Below are 21,474 nucleotides of genomic sequence, written 5' to 3' on the forward strand. Positions count from 1 at the left end.
CCATCTTATTATATATCTCCCCATGCTGGCAGGGCTGACTGCCAGTGATAGGCTTGTCGGTTGCAATGATTCCAGAACACTGGGCTGAGTTTCAAGGGGCCAGATCCCTGCTGCTCCCCATCCCTCCCTCCCATGATGTGGGATGCTGCACCTGCCAGAAATAAATGGCCAAACACCTTCAACCTGGGAGTTCGACTCCATCTCCTGACCAGTAAAACTCAAATTGGTCCCCCTTCTTAAAGAGCTTTAGGTTGAATTGGGGCCATACCATTGGGTGACAAGAAGATCCCATTTGCGAACCAGAAATCTCAGGGACCAGAAATGATTGTGTCTCAGTTTGAGAAAGACTAATGGTAAATGAAGAGGAAAACATTGGCAAAACACATTCTAGGGGCTGTTTTGGGTTAGACTCCTCATTCAAGTTGACAGAACTAGTAAATGGAGGTGACAGGTGACAGGGCAGAGACCTTTCAGAGCTGTGCTCTCTCTCTCTACTTGCACTGTTCATTTCTCAATCTCGGGGATGTGCACTCTGGGATAGGGAGAGATATGCTGGAGGAAACCCAAAGTTACAGACTCAACATGCCATGTCTTCCCAGACCGAAAGTTCCCAAACTTTTTCGTCTTAGAACCACATTATGTAACTCTTCAATTATTGACGCTGCCAAAGATCTTTTGTTTATGTGAGTTATATCTATCAATATTTACTCTATTAGAAATAAAAACATAAAATCTGGAACACAAGAATACAGAAGCATACATTCCAATATCCATAAGAACAGTGACATCATGGCATGGCATGCAGCTTCTGGAAAACTCAAGTACATGTTCATGAGAGAATGAGCACATATTAATATTACAGTGTATTAATATTGTTATGAAAATAGTTTTTACCTGAATTAGTCTTGGAGACTCCTAGAACTCCCTAGATTACCCTTTGAGAACCACTATCCTAAGCCTTAACTTTCTCAAATATTTAGGGGAAAACACGTTTTTAAAGTGTGTAGGAAAAGAATAGATTACTCAATAAATGATATAAGGACAGCTGGCTTTCCATTTGGGAAAAACAAAGTTAATTCTGATTTCACTCTATTAAAAACAATCTGTAGGGGTTGTAGATATAAACACAAAACTCTGAAAGTATCGAATGACTAGAGAGCTGACGGTATCCTAGAGTTCTGGGGTGAGAAAGGCCTTTAATTAAAACACACACACACACACACACATACACACACACACCTCAAAAATCATAAAAGGAAAAGAAGTGATGATTTGGCCAGACAAAAGTAAAACTTCTGCATGGCCGACACCACTAAATATTTGAATGTATTTAATAGGCAAAGGTCAGTTTCTCTAATATATTACAATGTTCCATAAGAAAAAAACAAAAAATCCAGTAAAAGAAGTGGCAAAAAACATGAGCAGAAAATTCAAACAAGAAATGTCCACAGACAATAAATACAGGAAAATGAACTCATCCCAAATAGTACCTTAATGCAACTTAAGCCAATGATGATGGTGCACTTTGTATCTACTAAATGGTCAAAAAATGTAATTTTAATTGAAAATGTGTAATACTGGCGAGTGTGTGGGGAGATGGGCACTTTCCTATTTTACCAGTAAAAGTATAAATTAGAACACTTTTTGCCTGGCAGTTTGCTGTATCTACTACACATTTAAATATGCACGAGGCCTTTCATCCCTTTCGAGTTTATTTTTGTGTATGGTGTAAGAAAGTGGTCCAGGTTTATTTTTCTGCTTGTTGCTGTCCAGTTTTCCATTAGTTGGCCATGCGTTTGTGCGTCCATTTCTGGTTCTCTATCCTGTTCCATTGGACTGAGTGTCTGTTTTTGTGCCAGTGCCATACTGTCTCGATGACTACAATACAGCTTTGTAATACAGCTTGAAGTCCGGGATTGTGATGCCTGCAGCTCTGGGTTTCTTTTTCAGCATTGCTTTGGCTATTCGGGGTCTTTGCACTCGTATGTGGAATTTAAGATAAAAACAGATGGACGTAAGGGAAGGGAAGCAAAAATAATATAAACAGGGAGGGGGACAAAACATAAGAGACTCTTAAATACAGAGAACAAACTGAGGGTTGCTGGAGGGGTTGTGGGTGGGGTGACGGGCTAAATGGGCAAGGGGCATTAAGAAAGACGCTTGGCGGGATGAGCTCCGGGTGTTATATGTAAGGGATGAATCACTGGGTTCTGCTCCTGAAATCACTGTTGCATTATATGCTAACTAACTTGGATGTAAATTTTTAAAAAATAAGTAATATAAAAATGAATTAATTCATTAATTAATATGCATAAGCACCAACAGTATTTCACGTAAGAATCTGTTCTAGAGAAAGTGCAATAAAATAATGAGGATATGCATACAAAGGATGTTTCCTACAGTGTTGTCTAAAATGACAAGAAGTTGATACGAAATTGGCCATGTTGTAAATGTCCACAAATAAAGTAATAGATAAATACATGGTAGTATATTAATTCGGTGGAAAACGATGTGGAACAAGAGAAAGGGTGACCTCCCTGTGCTGATACAGAAAAATGCCTATCATAAAAGGTTAACCTTGAGAGCAATTTGAAGAGTGACCTGTATGGCATCCTCCCATTTTGTTTCGTTTTTATTTGAACTACCGTTAGTCAGCATACAATGTAATATTAATTTCAGGTATATAATATAGTGATTCAATACTTCCATACAATACCCAGTGCTCATCGCATCCAATGCACTTCTTTGATCCCCAATTGCGTATTTCACCACCACCACCCCCCCGGTAACCACCAGTTTGTTCTCTACAGTTAAGAGTCTGTGCCTTAGTTTGCCTTTCTCTCTTTTTTTCCCTTTGCTCATTGGTTTTGCTTCTTAAATTCCACACATGAGTGAAATCATAGGGTATTTTTCTTTCTCTGACCGACTTATTTCGCTTAGCATCGTACACTCTAGCTCCATCCACGTTGTTGCAAACGGCCAGGTTGCATTCTTTTTGATCTCCAAGTAGTATTCCACTATACATGTTGTGTATATATATATTGTATATATTCCATTGTATACCACATGTGTACCAACTCTTCATTATCCATTCATCAGTCGGTAGACATTGGGCTCTTTCCATAATTTGGCTATTGTTGATAGTACTGCTGTAAATATAGGGGTGCATGTGTCCCGTTGAATCAGCATTTTTGTATTGTTTGGGTAAATACCTAGTAGCACAATTGCTGGATCATAGGATAGGTCTAATTTTAACTTTTTTCTTTTTTCTTTTTTTTCTTTTTTTCTTTTTAAAAATTTTTTTTTAACGTTTATTTATTTTTGAGACAGAGAGAGACAGAGCATGAACGGGGGAGGGGCAGAGAGAGAGGGAGACACAGAATCGGAAGCAGGCTCCAGGCTCTGAGCCATCAACCCAGAGCCCGACGCGGGGCTCGAACTCACGGACCGCGAGATCGTGACCTGAGCTGAAGTCGGACACTTAACCAACTGAGCCACCCAGGCACCCCTAATTTTAACTTTTTAAGGAAACTCAATACTGTTTTCTATTGCTGGCTACACCAGCGTTGTCCCCCTTTTTTTTACAGAAAATAAATATATAAATAAATGAATGTGCAGGAGCATAGGAAGCGGTTGAGAAAGGGACATAGCAATTATCAGTTGTTATTACTAAGAAGGGGAATGAGGCCTGAAAAGAAATTTCATTTTATTATTTTATTTCTTAATGCAAGTAACTTAAAAAATATGGAATTATGGAAGATTTTTTAAGTACATTTCAAGGCAAAATTAGAGTTAATTTTTTTCCTTCTTTTTTCCTTTTTTAAAAAGTGCAGTTGACGCACAGTGTTATACAGTTTCAGGTGCACAACGTACGGATTCAACAATTCTATATATTACTCTATGCTCGGCATGATCAGTGTAGGCGCCATAGGTCACCACACAAAGTTATCACAATGTTGTTGACTCTGTTCCTTATGCTGTACTTTTCATCCTAGAGTTAATTTTTAATAATAAAAATTCAATATCTCAAAAAACAATGGCTTTGGTCTCCTCCTGGGGCTCATTCTCGCCTGCCCTGAGTGAAAGCCAGTAGAAAAGACTGAGGTGCTTCTGCCCGGACCAGGCCGACTCACCAAATGACCCAAGGGCAAGGAGGGTCTTTAATTCCAACAGGTGGCTAAGTATGCCTGTGACTCTGGGCTGATGAGCAGCGTGGTGCAATCAGAGTACCTCATCCTGGTTCTTCCCTCTGCTGGTACCTACCCCGCGTCCACTCCAAAGCTATCAAGCTTTCCATGCTCTGAACACCTTCATGCCATTTGCCCATTCCTTGACAGGGCTAGGCAGCCAGTGGGGAAGCTATTCTATGGCAGCACATGGTAGGAGGTGAGCATTGTGTCAGGTGACAATTCCCACTGTCCCCACCAAGCGTCTCATGTTTGAGCTCTCTTCCTCCGTCCTTTCAGGAAAACCACTTCTCTTCCTCTTCTTCCCGCCCCGCACCCCCCACACCCCGCCCTCTCTGCACCTCTGTTTTCAGGATTTGAGAGCTGGAAGGAGGCTGAGAGTTCTGTTAATTTAACACTCTCTGTTTACAGAAGTGGAACAGAGGCCAAATATGGCCGTTCCCTGGTCAAGCCTTTACAGAGCATCATGGACGTGGGGTAGGGACAGGGGGCCTGAGCTGCGAGCTGTAGTGAAGAGGAGTATGTCATGCTCCTTCTGTCTTCTCAGAGCAGGGTGAGTGAGGGAGCAGGACTGTGAGGGCCAGGCCCAGGAGGTAGCCAGGTGGGGTCAGTTGTTCCAGAAGGAAAGTTCTAAGGATTTAGGGCTGAAACCACGCTGCTGAAAAAGATGGTGAGGGAGGGCACTGTGACTCTTTAGTACCTCCGAGAAAGGGTTTTATTTCCCTTTCTTTTTTTTCTTTTTATTTTTTTAAGTTTATGTAATTATTTTGAGGGAGGCAGAGACAGCATGAGTGGGGGAGGGGCAGAGAGAGAAGGAGACAGAGAAGCCCAAGCAGGCTCTGCACTGTCAGCATGGAGCCAGATGTGGGGCTTGAACTCACGAAACGGTGAGATCATGACCTGGGCCGAAACCTAGAGTCAGACGGAGCCCCCCGGGCGCCCCTTATTTCCTTTTCTTTAAGGAAAAGCGGATGTTCTCTGCGCTGCAGAGTTCCCGGGAGAGGTCCCCAAAGTAAGAGCACGGTTGGCTGAACAAATCAGTGCCACCATCTGTGTCATCTCATCTCACGGTCACCAGCCTTAACTGCTCCCGGAGGACGACAGTCAGGGGCCTGCCGCCTCCTGGTGGCCTCCGGAGCACAAAGGAGGTTTTGGGCCGGCAGGTGGTGGACAAGTGCTTGTCAGCAGGGAGGTCCTGCCCCTCACCGGGGAAGGAAGCGAGAACCAGCCCTGTGGTCTGGATCTGCTGCATTCGGTTGAAGCCTCAGTCTTCCCGTTTGTCAGTGGGAGGCTTGGGCAGATGATCCCAAGGCCTCCTGTTCTAACGACCCGAGGCTCTGCCCAGAGCAGGGCAGAGTGTGGAGGAGGAGGGAGAGGTGAGGCGTGAGCCCCAGCACCCGGCTCTCCCACACGTTCCTGCCTCGCTGAGCCGGGGGTCCAAGTGACATCTCACCGCACCGGTGGCTGACTTGACTGTCTGGAGCCCAGCCTTCTATCCTTTTCCGCATCTCCCTTAGGGACAGGGGAGATGACCCGTCTTTCTCAAAACCCCTGTTGGGGTCAGCCTGTCCAGCGTCAAGGCTGCTTCTGTCTTGTGAGCCCTGAACTGAGGTCTTTGCACAGAGTAACAGGGACATGTCTGCTCACAGCCTGGTCTTAGAGTCTTCTCTTGAGTGCTTTTGTTCCCCGGGCAAACAGGACCAGCCGTCATCTCTGCAGCTATCAGGCACTGAGACTGAGATTGGGCTCGGGGCACCATGGCCCTTCTGTTTCAGGGCACCTTGCTCCCTGTCTCTGACAGCCACCAGACCCAGAGCCTCCGACCAGCATGTCCTGAGAAATGACACGCCAAGGGAGGTTCATAAGATCTGGCATGTGATTTTAGGTATTATACCCCAAAAAGGCAGGTAAAAACCACTGAAGGCCACCAAGAATGAGAGCAGCCCCCTTTGGAATGCTCTTTCAGTCTTTCTGATGAGCTCAAGGAGGGTCCCTATTTGTGCTGGTCTTTTCTTCCTCCCTAACTCAGGCTAAAGTTCCTTTTTAACAACGTGACAGTAAGCTCTGGGCTCAGAGCTTTCATCAGGAAATGTTCAATATTAATGTTTGTTTTTTACTATCTATACTTTTATAGTTACCCTCTCTTTGAGGTGAACGAGACTGGTTTTCCATTTAACAGCAGTGTGCGAAGTTTAAAATTTTCATTTTAAATGAATTTACATAGGGCAAGAAAAGAAAGTTGATTTAAGTAAAGATTCCAGATGGCGTTTGAATGGGGCCAGAGTTTGAGAAAACCCAACACAGAGAGGACAGGAGCTCGCCAAAGGCAATAATCCTTGCCCTCAGCGGTTGGACCAAAATGGCCCTCCAGGTATTCATTTTATCTTGGCCCTCATTCCCTTGCCCTGGCCTTCCAGTTTCCTAGTTCCATCTCTCAGGCATCGATATTTGTGTTGGGCCTCCTGCCCTGCTTGGGTGGTCTCTGGCTTACCAATCCCATCAACCTTCTGCAAGAGGCACTTAAGAATGGCGGCCCATGCCACCAGATTCAGCTCCAAAGGATGAATACCTGCCATTCTCCTTCTCCCCCAATCTCTTCACCAGGGCGGACCACCACCCTGGAAAGCAGAGAAGTTACTCTTGATGGAACCAGCTTCCCAACGTGTATGGCAGACCCATCCAACTGACAGAACTGAGGCTCTTCACCGAGGGAATCACGTGGGGTCCGTTCCGTCCCTTAGCAATTGCGTTTGGATTATGCCTCATGTTATCTGTATACTTTATTATGTAAATTGCACTAAATGTTATACACATGGTGTGAAGATGCTGGGATGAATGCGACAAAATTCTGACTCAAAAATTTAGCAGTTGCTGACGCTCAGGATCAGAGTTACTGTATTGTCACCTGGGCTGTGCCTTGGGCTCATTCTCGCTATCAGCCTGAATTCTCAGACCGCACCTTCCCCTTCCTGGCACTCAGGCTTTGTCTCTTTGTTCCCGCTATCTGTTCTGTTCAGAGCGCTATATAAGCAATCTATCCCACCAGGGAGGTGACTGAGATAAACGAAGGTGCTCAATTAATATTAGTTGAATAAATGATGAATCCCATGCAAGGTTGCCGTCATCACTGTGGTTTTCTGCTTTTGCAGAAGATGTAAGTTCCGGTGGTTATCTGGGACAGCGAAGAAGGCTGACCAGACCCAGTTAGATCTTTGGGGTTTAATTTCAGCTTGATCAAATAATTCCACAAGGAAACAGTATAAATTTGAAAGCTTGAGCTTCAAGCCCCAAAAGAAATCACTTCTTTATTACATGGCTAGTTATTAACATTTTCTTTCCGTGTGCAGTTTGCCCACATAAGCAAAATTATCATTTGCACTGTTTTTCAAGAAAGAAAAAAAAAGTAATATAAGGTACTCAAATTCATAACCATATTCAAGTTGAAGTAAATTAAACCGGATATGCAGATCGAAGTCTACTTGAGTTTAATTATGTGCATATACATTTTTGCTCCTGCAAATGTATATATTTTCATGCTGTGCTACCTGCTTTTTGGTCCAAAAGATATCGCGAACATCTTTCTGAAGCTATCAAACTAATAACCCACCATTGAAGTTTCAGGTTATTTTCACTTTTATAATAAATAATACGCGTTAAAGATTCTTGTTCCCTACTATGGGACAATTAGGTTCTTTGCAATTTTAAAAAAACGTTTTAAGCAGCACTTCATGAAAAATCTGTTAAGAACATATTTACATATTTAACTGTTTCTTAGGATAAATTTTTAGTGGTTGGGTTGCTCATCAAAGAAAAAACAGTACTTTTTAACAATTTTGATGCCTTGTCAAATTACTTTTCGGGAACACCCCAACAATTTTTATACCCAACCACAAAATATGAATGTGCCTAATTCCTCCCATACTTACTAGCACGGTGTATTATTTAAACATGTTTCTAATTTGATAAAGGAAAGTGGTGTTTTTTCTTTTTTTTTATTATTTCAAATTCATTTTCTTAATTACTCGTATGGTCTTTATATCTATTGCTTATTCATTTTCCTTTTTAAGTAAGTACTGTATGCCATTTGCACTTTGGCTTACTTTTGTTTTCTTTTGGGGTAGCCACTCTTTATTTACCCTTTGTCCACTTCATACATTTTTGGTTCGTGGTTTGTTTTTATTTATTTATTTTTTTTAATTTTTTTTTTCAACGTTTATTTATTTTTGGGACAGAGAGAGACAGAGCATGAACGGGGGAGGGGCAGAGAGAGAGGGAGACACAGAATCGGAAACAGGCTCCAGGCTCTGAGCCATCAGCCCATCAGCCCATCAGCCATCAGCCCCTGACGCAGGGCTCGAACTCCCGGACCGCGAGATCGTGACCTGGCTGAAGTCGGACGCTTAACCGACTGCGCCACCCAGGTGCCCCTCGTGGTTTGTTTTTAATCTTAATTTTTGCCATGTTTACATAATTACTATGTAATTAAATCTTACACTTGTATAGCTTTATGTTTCTGGTTTAGGTGTCCTATTTAGAAAGGCCTTCCCTCTCCTAAAAGTATATAAATTTTTACCTGAAAGTACCTTCATTACTTTTGTGGCTTTATATTTTATGTTTATATATATATATATATATATATATATATATATATATATATATTTAACATTTATTTATTTTTGAGACAGAGAGAGAGAGAGAGCACGAACAGGGGAGGGCCAGAGAAAGAGGGAGACACAGAATCGGAAACAGGCTCCAGGCTCTGAGCTGTCAGCACAGAGCCTGACGCGGGGCTCAAACCCACAGACCGCAAGATCATGACCTGAGCCGAAGTCGGCCGCTTAACCGACTGAGCCACCCAGGCGCCCCTTTATGTTTATATTTTAAGGAAGTTAAGTTTTCATAAGGTATACATTAGCAATGTAATCATTTCTCCAAACTGTTAACCCAAGTTTTATAATATCAATTATCAAATAATTAATTTTTTCTCTATTATTTGAAGTACCGTCTTATTTTGTACTAAATTCTTATACTTGTATTTATTTCTGGACTTTCTTTTTTCATGATCTCCCACATCTATTCTGATGCTGTTGCCACACTGTTTTGATTACTATAAGTTTGTAATACCTTTTAGAATCTTATAGAAGAAGGAATCTTCTCTCACTCTTTATAGAATTTTCCTGCATAGTTTTACTTGTTCATTCTTCCATATAAACTACAGAATCACTTTATGAAGTTCATGTGCACCCACGGACATATGCCATTAAAATTAATACAGCATTGCTTTAAATCTGTAGGTTAACTTGAAGCAAACTGCCATCTTAACAACACTGATGCCTACCAACCAAGGACTTGGTAAGGCTGTTTATTCAGGTGTTTTGTAAACAACTTTCAGCATCATTTCAGATTATATTATCTAAAATGACTCACGGGATGCTGAAAACCTGCCAACAATTCACAGCTTAAGAGTCCTATACTTGCTTCTGTGCCCAGATCACTTTCTTAAAATGAGTACTTGTGGCACGTGGGTGGCTCAGTATGTGGAGCGTCAAACTCTTGATTTCGGCTCAGGTCATGAGCCCAGGGGAGCGGGACCCAGCGCGTCGCTGGGCTCAGCATGGAGCCTGCTTGTGATTCTCTCTCTCTTCCTCTGCCCCTCTCTCTCCCGCTCGCTTGCACTCTCGATAAATAAATAAATAAATAAGTGCTTGAAGTTCAAATACTAGAAGTGCCTTGAGTACAAAGCTGATTTGGGTGCTTACCCTAAAAAAAAACAAACAAAAACAAACAAAAAAACCCCAAAAAACCTAAGAGCACTAACCTTGCCAAATATCACAGGAAAAGCCATTTTTCTTTTGGGGGGGAGGAAGGGGTATCACATTTATAGAAAAATATGCTGGTATTAATTCTTTACTTTGTCCCCTCATCTACATTTCGCCTGCCATCCAAAAAAGTCGTCTGCAGTCACATTAGGTGGTGATGGACAAGGACCAAAGTGACAGCATTCCAAATGAGAATTCTCAGTAATTCTCTGACAAGCCCCCAGCTGCCTGTCCCCATCCAAACCAGGATGTGCCACTAGGCACTCTATAATGTCATGTAATGTGTCCCTGCAGCCGCCGGAATGAGGAAAATGTATGATAAGGACACAAGACTCCTTGCTTTTGCCCAACTCCGCTGCGAGTTTCTCAAATTTGAGGGAGAGGAAGAGGTGACTGCTCTCTGAATTAATCCCCGCGGCTGTTCAGGGCGCTAAATGACTATTTAATTTCTGACCAGATACAGGAACCAGGCCGTACCCCCAATTGAGGGCACGCCGACGAAATGGCCAAGTGTGATCCTTAATTTGTCAATAATGATTTTAGGCCGTGACCCTTAATAGGACCCTGTCACTGGTGAGGTGATTTATGCCTCCTGCGATGACATCAGTACCAATACTGCTGATAAAAGAACACTTATATTGGAGCAAACAGGATGATGAATGGAATCCGGGTCTCCTTAGTCATCTCATTACTCCCTCCCCTTCACCACGGAGCTAATGTAGCGAGTCATGGCGCGCCTGGGGAGCAGTTTGGAGGCTGAATTTAATAGCGAAAGTACGGGAAATGTACTGTAGCCCTGGGTCAGGGGTGGTCGAGGGTCCGTTTTAAGTCTGTGTCTACAGGAAGAGGCGATTGTGCCGAAAATCTCTGCATTTCTGTGCCACCCAAGCTGCACCATGCCCACGTCTCACTGGATGGCAGAGTTTCCTGCTCAGGTTCAAAATGCGACTCTAAAATCACAGTGGCTCCTGCCTTCAAGACCATGAGAGGCTTCCCCTCGAATACGAGCCCTCCCCCCACATCCCCTCTGGCAGACACAGCTGATCCTTCCCCTCCCAACATGTGGAAGGGCAGCGTGGAGGGGACTCCGGCGCTGGCTGGCTGTGTGACCTTGGGCAAGTCACTTGGCCTCCCTCGGGCCTTAATAGCTCTGTGTTTTGGAAAAGGGAGGGTCTAGCTGTGTTTCCAAGTTTTCTCCTTACTTCAAACCTTAACGCCTTTTGAAGAGTCCATGCTCTGAAGGCAAGAACACAACCGATTAACCCAATCTTCCCCTCAAAATACCAGTTCTGGGTAATATCAATGACAGAGGGGCTTTGCACGTAATAAGGAGGGGAAATACATCCCCAGGGGCTATTCAAAAGATGTGTGTGTCACCCATAATTTGGCCAGCCCTTGAGTGCAGTGGCTCTGCTGTACAGAGGGGAGTAGATGCAGTTTTATTAGTGCAATTTTATTGCCCTCACCAGCTGCACTCTTTTCTCTATAAAAGGTAATTACTTCCAATAGTAACAAGCTAATTGATTGCTAATTAAATCAATTGGCACACTAACCGCTGTCAGAAAGTGACAGATTAGAGGGTCATGTGATGGCGTGTTAGTAATGAAAAGTGGACATGGTCTGAGGGTGATTGACACATGAGATGAAAAGCGATTTGGGATCTCCGAGGTGGTCAGAGAGAGGGCAGGGAGAACATGATTGATTCAATGGTGACTGTCAGAGAGGAAATGAGAATTGAATGGAATTCAGTGTCTGCCCGAACCCTCACCACATGATGCTCCAGGTTTTTCACATGTAAATAAGGGAGATGGGGACTTCTTGCAAATGAAATGCCAAAATAGAAAGGACAGGAGGGAGGGGGTGCCGAAAGTAAGGGCGTGGAAGCCTTAAAGAAGAGAGTTTTTTTCATTTAGAAATTCGCAAATATATAATAAGAATAATAAATATTGTTCATGGCTGGCCCGCGAATCTCCGCAATCCGGCTGTGTGCGTGCTTATCATCTTTGAATGCCTTTTAGAAGGAGCTTGTCTGTTGCCATTATCAAAGGAGGAAAGTATTTATTGTCAGCCTTTGCGATACATCATAGCCTGATGAGGACAATGGAGTAGATGTAAATTTGGGGTACAGGGAACGTGCAAAAGCTCTCTGCGGCAGTGTTCTAAATACATTCCAAAGTAAGTGACACAGTCCTTACCGTCCATTGCCTTGTCTGCAGCCCACTCCGAATCCTGAATTCACTTTGGAAGTTCTCAGCAGCCCTTACGTATAGATGGAGCGAGAAAATGCCCCCAGTGCAGTGTGGTCTGAGGTCAGTGGAAATTCCCTATCTCTATCCCCTAAAACCTCCCACACCCTATTGAAGGCTGAAATTCTATCATGAGCCCCTTATCACTTTGGCTTTTGAAGGTTCCTGAGGCCCCTCAGGGAAAAATGGCGAGGTGAAGACCTGGGGAGTAGATCCGACTGTACTTACCGGCTGTGGGTCCAGCCTAACTTCCCCGACCCTGTTGGCCCATCTGTGAAATGGATGGAATACTGCTCGCATTCCACAGCCGTGGCGAAAACTAAGATAGCTCCTGCAGAATACCCAGGGCACAAAGAGTGCTTGAGAAATGGGGAGTCACAGCATTAACGCTAACGGTAGTTACATCATGAAGCCTCAACATAGACCCTGGACCCTGGAGCAAGCTGGTCTGGAGGAAAGATCAGATTCTGGAGTCAGAAAGAGGTGAGGTGAACAGCAATTCTGACACTCTTCCCCGCCTTTGAGAAATTTACCTAATGTCTGACATCTTTAGTGTTATGATTTGTAAATAGAATAAGAATACCTATCTTATGTTTGGGGCTATTTGGGATTAAATCATTTAATGCATGTGGAGTTTCTAACAGAGATGCTCGTACATGTTAGTTCCTTTTCCTACACACTAAGACTTTTTATTTTTATTATTAGTTTTTAATGTTTATTTCCTTTTAAGAGAGAGAGAGAGGGGCGCCTGGGTGGTGCAGTCAGTTAAGCGTCTGACTTCAGCCAGGTCACGATCTCGCGGTCCGTGAGTTCGAGCCCCGCGTCAGGCTCTGGGCTGATGGCTCAGAGCCTAGAGCCTGTTTCCGATTCTGTGTCTCTCTCTCTGCCCCTCCCCCGTTCATGCTCTGTCTCTCTCTGTCCCAAAAATAAATAAACGTTGAAAAAAAATTAAAAAAAAAAAAGAGAGAGAGAGAGAGAGAGAGACAGAGCACGAACAGGGGAGGGGCAGAGAGAGAGGGAGACACCGAATCCGAAGCAGGTTCCAGGCTCTGAGCTGTCAGCACTGAGTCCGATGTGGGGCTCGAACTCATGAGCTGTGTGATCATGACCCAAGTTGAAGTCGGATGCTTAACGGACTGAGCCACCCAGGCTCCCCCACACTGTGACTTTGTAAAAATTGGCAAAACTGCCCCTATATTGGAAACTTGAAAGACTGTTTTTGTTTGTTTGTTTGTTTGTTTGTTTGTTTGTTTTTCCTGGGAAGCAGGAGTGTAACTACAATGAGCATTAGAGACCTGGGAAGTCTCTGGCCTTCTTTGTCCTCAACAGGTACCTGTACTGTGCACCTGTACCATTTTAAATACTCCTGAATATCCCAGTCATGATTTCGGTATCCCTTGCAGCAGGGAGGGGGTGTTGGTCCAATAACAAGTCAGCTTTGTCACAGGACCTCTATGTGTCCATGCCAGGCAGGGCTGCTGATTCCCTCCTGTTGCAACAATGAGCCACAGGGCCTCGCCTCACAGCTTCGCTAGTGATGGGGAGTTCTCGGATGGGAGCATGTTGAGAAGCAGAAAGAGAGGTGAGCAGTGTGTCTCCTCCAGCAAGGGGCACTCCCTGGCACACCCACGGCACCTGGTGTGTGGCGGGACCTGGAAGTATGCAGGACTAGTCTTCCGGGGACCAATGCTTTCTCAGTCGCACAACTGTCCCGGATTATCCTGAAACCTCGCTGCAACAGAACCACACGTCCACACCCCCGAGGAGCGTGTGTGCACACCCAAACCCATCCTGCTCTGGTTCTTCTCAGAGGAACCCCACTCCTCCCCCAGATGAGAGTAACCTCTCAATGGAGAGAAGAGTCTGTCAGTCCACAGGGACTGGTCATGATGCTTAGAACTTTTGGAGGGACTTAAGCGTCTCCTGGAGGGAGATGATAAAAATTCGCATCATGCCCATGAGGCCTTGGCCCAGTGGCTTTCAACCTGGCTGCACATGGGAATCACCCCGGCAGGGGCAGGGGGGAGGGGAGGGTAACAAGCATAGAGACCTGGGTCCTGCTTCTGGGATCTTAATTTAGGTGTCTGGGGTGCAACATGGGCATTGGAATGCTTTTAAAGCCCCCAGATGATTTTATGACAACCAAAGTTGAGAATGATGGCCTCGTTAGATAAGACAAACACCCTTGTGGAGCACGGGAGCACTTAGGGAATGATTTTTTTTGACACACAAAATTGTTTTCAGTTTGCTCCTGGGTTTCCAAAATCCTGTCATGAGCAACAGCCATCTACTACATCATGGTCAAGGATTAGGCTGCAAATCAACCTGCAAGAGGAAGATGGGTTATATATAGTGGGTGTCCTGTGGACCTTTCTAGAGAGCACACTTCATGGAAATGAGTAGTGAGCTTAGGCCACTGGGTTCCTACAGGGAAAAAATAGTTGTACAGAGGAGGGTTGGAGAATCTTCATATCATGCTGGGATTGAGGCCTGGCTGCCAGGCCATAGTCAGTGTTTGGGGATATGGGGCTGTACTCCTCTCTCCCTCCCTCCTTTACCCCAAAGTCACGATACCCCCACAGATACCATGGACAGAGCACAGCCCTTTCTCTTGGATCCTTCTCCTTGGGGGCGCGCAGGCTCCAGTGGGGATGGTCCTTTGGTGGACTGCAAACATTCAGAGTGTTGAATGGGCTCCATCTCAGTCATTGGGAGTTGAGCTCTGCTAACTTCTGCAGATGACTTGTCGTGTTTGCAAAAACAAAACCGTTTTTAGCAAATTATCACTTTTGTCATCATCTCAGGAAAATGCGCAGAGGCTTTGTGGTTTGAACTCATCTCCCACCTCCACAGAAGGAAGCCCAGGTCTCTAATGCTCAGCAGGGAGTAGATAAGTTCTTCCCAGGCCACCTTGTGCAGCTTTTTTCCCGGGAAAGTTACACTCATGTAATATCACTTGCTGATGAGCACATAGAACCCATCCCATCACCCAGGCTTCTGTTTAGCCGCAGATCCATTGTCCTTCCAGACCTAATTACTCTTCTTGGCAGATGGCGCAGGCTCGGTAATGAGAGGCCGTGTGATATAGCGGTCAAGGACACAGACTCTGGAGCCACATTACTGGGGTTCAAAGCCTACCTCTGCCACTGTCTAGCCATGTGATTGTGGACAAGTTACTTAAGCTGCCTGTGCCTATTCCTTCATCTGTAAAGTAGGAGATAATTATCGTATATATCCCATAAGGTTGGTGTGAACATTAAATACACTAAAATATTTAAGAGTGAAAGTTATTATTATAACAGCACAAAAAAGCACGAGACAGGGGATGCTTACAGAAAGAACCCTGCAAATACAGAAGAACTTCCCTCATTTTTTTTTTAATTTTTTTTTTCAACGTTTATTTATTTTTGGGACAGAGAGAGACAGAGCATGAACGGGGGAGGGGCAGAGAGAGAGGGAGACACAGAATCGGAAACAGGCTCCAGGCTCTGAGCCATCAGCCCAGAGCCTGACGCGGGGCTCGAACTCACGGACCGCAAGATCGTGACCTGGCTGAAGTCGGACGCTTAACCGACTGCGCCACCCAGGCGCCCCAGAACTTCCCTCATTTTAAGTGATTCGAGGCAGATGTCTTCCAGAAACTATTGGGAGAAAAAAAATTCCTCCTTAAAATTAACAGTTGCTATTATTGTTTTAAAAAATCTGAATTGGACAACTTCAGGTAAAGACTGTAGCTTTTCTGGTTATTTATTTGTTATTTGATTCAAGGACGCAACCAGCTCCAGCCTGGACCACACGGTAAAGGAATAATACAAGAGAGAAGATGGTAGACTAGCTTGACAAAAGAAGACTATATTGTGCCCCCAAACAATCTTCCAGTCACATTTGACTAAGGGGCTCGTCAATTGCCATAACGATGAAGATACTCCTTGCATTGACACTCCAGGCATCGTACTAGTTTCTCTGTTTAACACTACTAACATTCCACAAGGTCAGTGTTGTCTGGTATACATCAGACAGAAGCTCAGTGAGATTAACTAATTTGTCCCAAATCACCCGGTTAGAAAGTGAGGGAGATGGGATTCAGTTTCAGATCTGTGCAGGTGAACTGTCTGGGCCATTAAAGAAAACTTGGATGGCACCATCAGAATCCAGCTGAGTACTATTCAAAGTTTCTCACATATTATTATGCTTGTGATAGCCATATAACGTATTCTATCAGTCCGTGTTCAGAGAAATAGAACCAGTAGGAGGGGTATACTAAGAGACCTATTGTAAAGAATTAACTTACATAATTGTGAGGTTTGGGAAGGCAAGTATGAGGTCCATAGGGCAGGACTCCAAGAAGGGCAGGCTAGAGCTCTAAGGCACGAGCTGAAGCTGCTATCTGCAGGTAGAATTTTTTCTTCCTTAGGAAAACCTCATTTCTGGTCTTAAGTTCTTTTGACTGGTTGAATCAGGCCCACCCAAATTATCTAGGATAAACTACCTGACCTAAAGTCAACTGATAATGGACTTTAACTGCATCTATAAAATACCTTCACAGCAATACCTAGATTAATGTTTGACTGAGTAGCTCATGACTACAGTCTAGACATGTTGACATACAAACTGATCATCACAGTCCATTCTTTGTTGACTTGCCATCTGTATGGATCTTCTTGGACCATGTTTTGTTTCCAAATAAAGGTAATAACAAAGTTATACTTACAACTAAAATGAGAAAACCGTTTTACATTCAACCAAAAACATGCTGACCTTTTCCCCAGAAGACCATGCAAAGTCCTTGGAAAATGTTCATTTTTCTCCTTTGATATCTCATCATTTAAATACTGTGATATAAAGCTAACTCTCATTCATTTATCTTATGTTAGATGATAAGGAGACAAGAGATGAAGAAAATAAAAATTTCTGTTAGTATACATAGAAACATTTATAAATAAAATGAGGCATAAATACTCATAACTATTATAGTGTTGATTTCTGCAACTGGTCATGTGTATAACTACCTACTTTTCCTGTAGAGGAGAGAGGCATGAGAAACCCAGAATAGCCGGGAGGCAATCAGCACTTATAGTTTAATAAAATCATTGTTGTATTTCCTGCTGGAAACATTCCTCCCTCTGGAACTAAAATCTTTAGACCAGAAGAGAATAAGATCATGGGGATGGGGAGCAAAGGTTTTTACTAGTAAATCACTACGGGTGATTGTCCCAGGGAATGGTGTCTTATTAGGGACTCAGTGTTGGTCTTTGCTCCTCAACAACCTGGCACAGTGACTATAGCCAAATTGTCCTTAGCGAATGGAAATCCACGTCAATGAGTCCTTGCCTAACTTCCATCCCTTCCTCTGTGGCCACTTTGTGGCTCTTGGGCAATGACAGGAGTGGCTGGGGAAAGAGGCTGACTGGCGTCCATGGAATGGGCCATCCTATCAATTTAATTATTAAAATCTTTCTCTGCCAGGGTCACACTTTGGTGTGCATTCACATGGGACACAAATGTCTCCTCATTCTTTGACCATTCAGGGAAGTCTGTAACATACTTCTTCCCCAGGTCTGCTTGTTGCCAATTTTCTGATCATGTTCCCTCCAGGTCCCTGACCAACCAAGCAAACCATTGGCTGAAGCCCATAAATCGGTATGGACTGGGACCTCTGGCCATTTCTCCTTTCTGTGAACAATCAGGGGCACTGCTCAAAATTCTGCCTGTCTCTTCAGAGATGAGGGGTGTCCCACAAAAGGGCTGTAGTGCTGCAACTTTCCATTTTCAGGTAACGGAGAACCATTAACCAAGCAGAGTTTTCTTTTCCTAAGTCAACTATTGATAGGAATGTCCCATGAGGCCATATATGCAATCCGGGACAGAGCAGATTGTAGGAATCATAGCCATGGATATTTGGGCCATTTCTTCTTGGAATTTACTTGTGCCTTTTGGTTCTGCTTGAGTCCAATCTCACATACACAACTTACGTTTGATAATAGGGTGTTCCTGTGCGTGACCAACTTTAGGGTTTGGTGGATCAGTTCATGATGGGCAGCTCAGGTCATGCGATAACTCGGCCCATAATTAAGTGTCCAGTCCCTATTAAATCCCAGTATCAAGCCAAACACTACTTCTCAAAAGAAGGGTGGTCATCCACTTTGCAGAATGGTGGCACTTTGCAGAAAAATCTTGAAAGTCGGCTGTGATTCACCTATAGGGAACTGCCAAAACCCCCAAACAGCCATTTTATTGGCCACTTCAAGTACCACAGGATCTGCTGGACCAAGTGGCAGAGAAACTCGCACAACAGCCTTGTTTTTTTCTGGATCCTACTCAAAATTACCAGCTTTTCAGGTCACTTGGTAAATGGGCCGGAGTATCACACCCAAATGAGGAAAGCATCACCTCCAAAATCCAAAGAGGTTCACCATGCATCGTACCTCTTTTCTGGTTGTAGGAGGGTCCAGATGTGACAATTTATCTTTCACCTTAGAAGGGGTATCTTGACATCCCTCGTACAACTGGACCCTTAGAAAAGTCAACGAGGTCGATTTTTGTCATATTTATTTCCCACCCTCTGACACGCAAATGCCTTAAAATATATTTAGAGTAGTTGCTGTTTTCTACTGAATGGGTTCTATTAGCAAAACATTTTAATGTAATGGACTAATGTGGGGTCTGGTGAATGTGAATGGTATAAAGGTCTCCATCCACTAAATTATGCCTAGGACTAGAGAGGTAAGACTGTGACAGTGTGTTGCTAGTCTTACCAGCTGAAAGCAAACTGCTCTGAGTGATCTTTGCTACCAGTCTTCAAGCCAAGCTGCATGCCAAGTACCGGGGGATGTGTTAATTTGTTTAAGCAGCACAACCTTATCTGGAACGGTAGCTGCAACTGGACTAACCATATGATGAAGTTTAGGAAAATCCACTGTCCTGTGTGCCCAGTTCTCTCTGTCTTCTGCACAAGCCAAATAGGAGAGGTGAACGGGCACCACCCCTGCATCCATCAAGTCACTGATGATGTCAGTAATCTCGGCAACCCCTCCAGGAACGCAGTATTGCTTTTGCTTACTATTTGTCTAGGTAGGGACAGTTTTAGTGGCTTCCACTTGACCTTCTTTACTATAATAACCCTCACTCCATTGGTCAGGGAACCAATCTGAGATTCTGGGAGTTGGTTCGGGATGTCTGCACATATCTGTTCCACTCAGGCATCCTAGAACTGGGGAAATAACCACAGGACGGGCTCAGGGACCTACTCGACCCACTCTGAGCTAAATCACTATTGATCACCTGACCTATATAAGGGTCTACTCTGATTGGTGGCCCGCAGTGACAATTTGAGTCTCCGGAAATTAGTGTCAATTCCAGAGCCAGCGCCCAGGAGTTCCTAGAAGGTCTGAATATTTCTCTTGCCCCCGTGCACATTCACCCTGATATAGGCTAGAGGCCCCTGTGGGGTAGACTGGGAGAAAAATGAACAGCATACATTTTTGGTAGTATATTGGAGGTTCTCCCTCAAGAGGACCCCACTTTCCTTTCATTCAGTGGGTTCTGGGTCTGTAAACTGCTCCAGTCTGGAAATTGATTGAGGTGCTGCGGCCTTGTTTTGATGATTCGCACTGGAGTGCTGTTTATCATCTGGAGTTCTGCTTATACCGATCAAGTAAAAATTACATAGAGTGCCTATCTATTTCTTTCCTAAGGATATGAAGATTAACTAGTCAATATCATAGGTCTCTGTAAATCGGACTAGTCTGATTACTAGTTTCACACTGTTGTCCATTTCAGTAACCACACCCACCTTGCCTTTGGTAATCAAGTGCTGTCACTTGTCCCCTGCTACCCAGGGATCTGATGATCTCCATTGCATTTAAGCACTGTAGTTCAGTGGTAGCAATTCTTGGGGCGCATGAGTGGTTAAGTCTGCTGAGCCTCCAATTCCTGATTTCAGCTCAGGCCATGATCTCACGGGCGTGAGATTGAGCCTCACGGGGGGCTTCTCACTGAGTGTGGAGCCTGATTGGGGTTCTGTCTGTCCCTCTCTCTCTCTCTGTCCTGCCCCATGCTTGTGCTCTCTCAAAATAAATAAATAAGCAGTTAAAACCAACGGTAGCAATTCTCAGTGTAATTTCTGACTTACGAGAAGAGCAACCACAAAGTTCTTCAAGGATGTTGGAGGTCCCCTTAGATATTTACTTCTCATAGTTACGGTAAAGGTGTGTCCTCTGGGCCATTTCAGGGTGAATAAGTAGGTCTTGCATAATAAATCCACTCTACCATTTCACTCTCCCTAAACCTTTGGAGGCTTGCCTCTACAGGAGACCAAGACTGTTCTGGTACGCAAGTTCATTTAATGTAGATTACTTTCAGGTCTATGTTTCAGCCAACCAAAATATTTTTAGATCCCTTTCTAAACCCTCAAGCTAAAACATATATGAGTACCAAGCACTCCCACCCTGAAAAGCCATCATAAGAATAATAACTAATAGTCAAATACAACTGTTTCAAGCCTCTATCACATTTAATTATTAGGGCCAGTGTCCTCCCAAATCTATCATGAATTTTGAGGGGGTTAATTTTTTGTTTTCAGCTTTTGCTCTGCCTTCCTTTTACTCCTGAAATCTCAATCATCTTTCCTTCTGCGGCTCTTTTGTCCCCTCCATCCTGAGTCACCCTAAAGAAGGAATATAACTCCTCCGTTTTCCCCAAAATGTTTTCTGCATAAGGAAGTTGTATGAAACAGACTTAGGGGAATGGAGGGAGGTTACTTCTCAACTCAAAACGAACCTCCAGATAGATTTTTTTAATTTTTTTAATGTTTCTTTATCTTTGAGAAAGAGAGAGACAGAGTGCAAGCGGGAAAGGGTCAGAGAGTGAGGGAGACACAGAATCTGAAGCAGGTTCCAGGTTCTGAGCTGTCAGCACAGAGCCTGACCAGGGGCTCGAACTCACAAACAGTGAGATCATGACCTGAGCTGAAATCGGACACTTAGTCTACTGAGTCACCCAAGCGCCCTGATTTTTTTTTTGTTTATTTATTTTGAGAGGGGGGAAAGGGCAGAGAGAAAGGGAGAGAGAGAGAGAAAGAGAGAGAGAGAGAAAGAGAGAGAGAATCCCAAGCAGGCTTTCTTTCCTCCCTCCTCTGGGGCTGCCCGGGCACCTTCGAACCTTCTCATGTCATTGTGTACCACCACACTTTCATATGTCCTTTTTGCTTCCTTTCTCTGTTTT

General features: G+C 44.0%; 1 pseudogene; it reads right to left on the reverse strand.

The window, feature by feature from the left end:
* Positions 1-5,830: 5,830 nt before the first annotated feature.
* On the reverse strand, positions 5,831-20,446 carry LOC128311841 (uncharacterized; annotated as a pseudogene).
* Between the last annotated feature and the right edge of the window lie 1,028 nt (positions 20,447-21,474).

The sequence above is a fragment of the Acinonyx jubatus genome, chromosome C1 (genome assembly GCF_027475565.1).
Source record: "Acinonyx jubatus isolate Ajub_Pintada_27869175 chromosome C1, VMU_Ajub_asm_v1.0, whole genome shotgun sequence".
In the NCBI taxonomy this organism is placed as follows: domain Eukaryota; kingdom Metazoa; phylum Chordata; class Mammalia; order Carnivora; family Felidae; genus Acinonyx; species Acinonyx jubatus.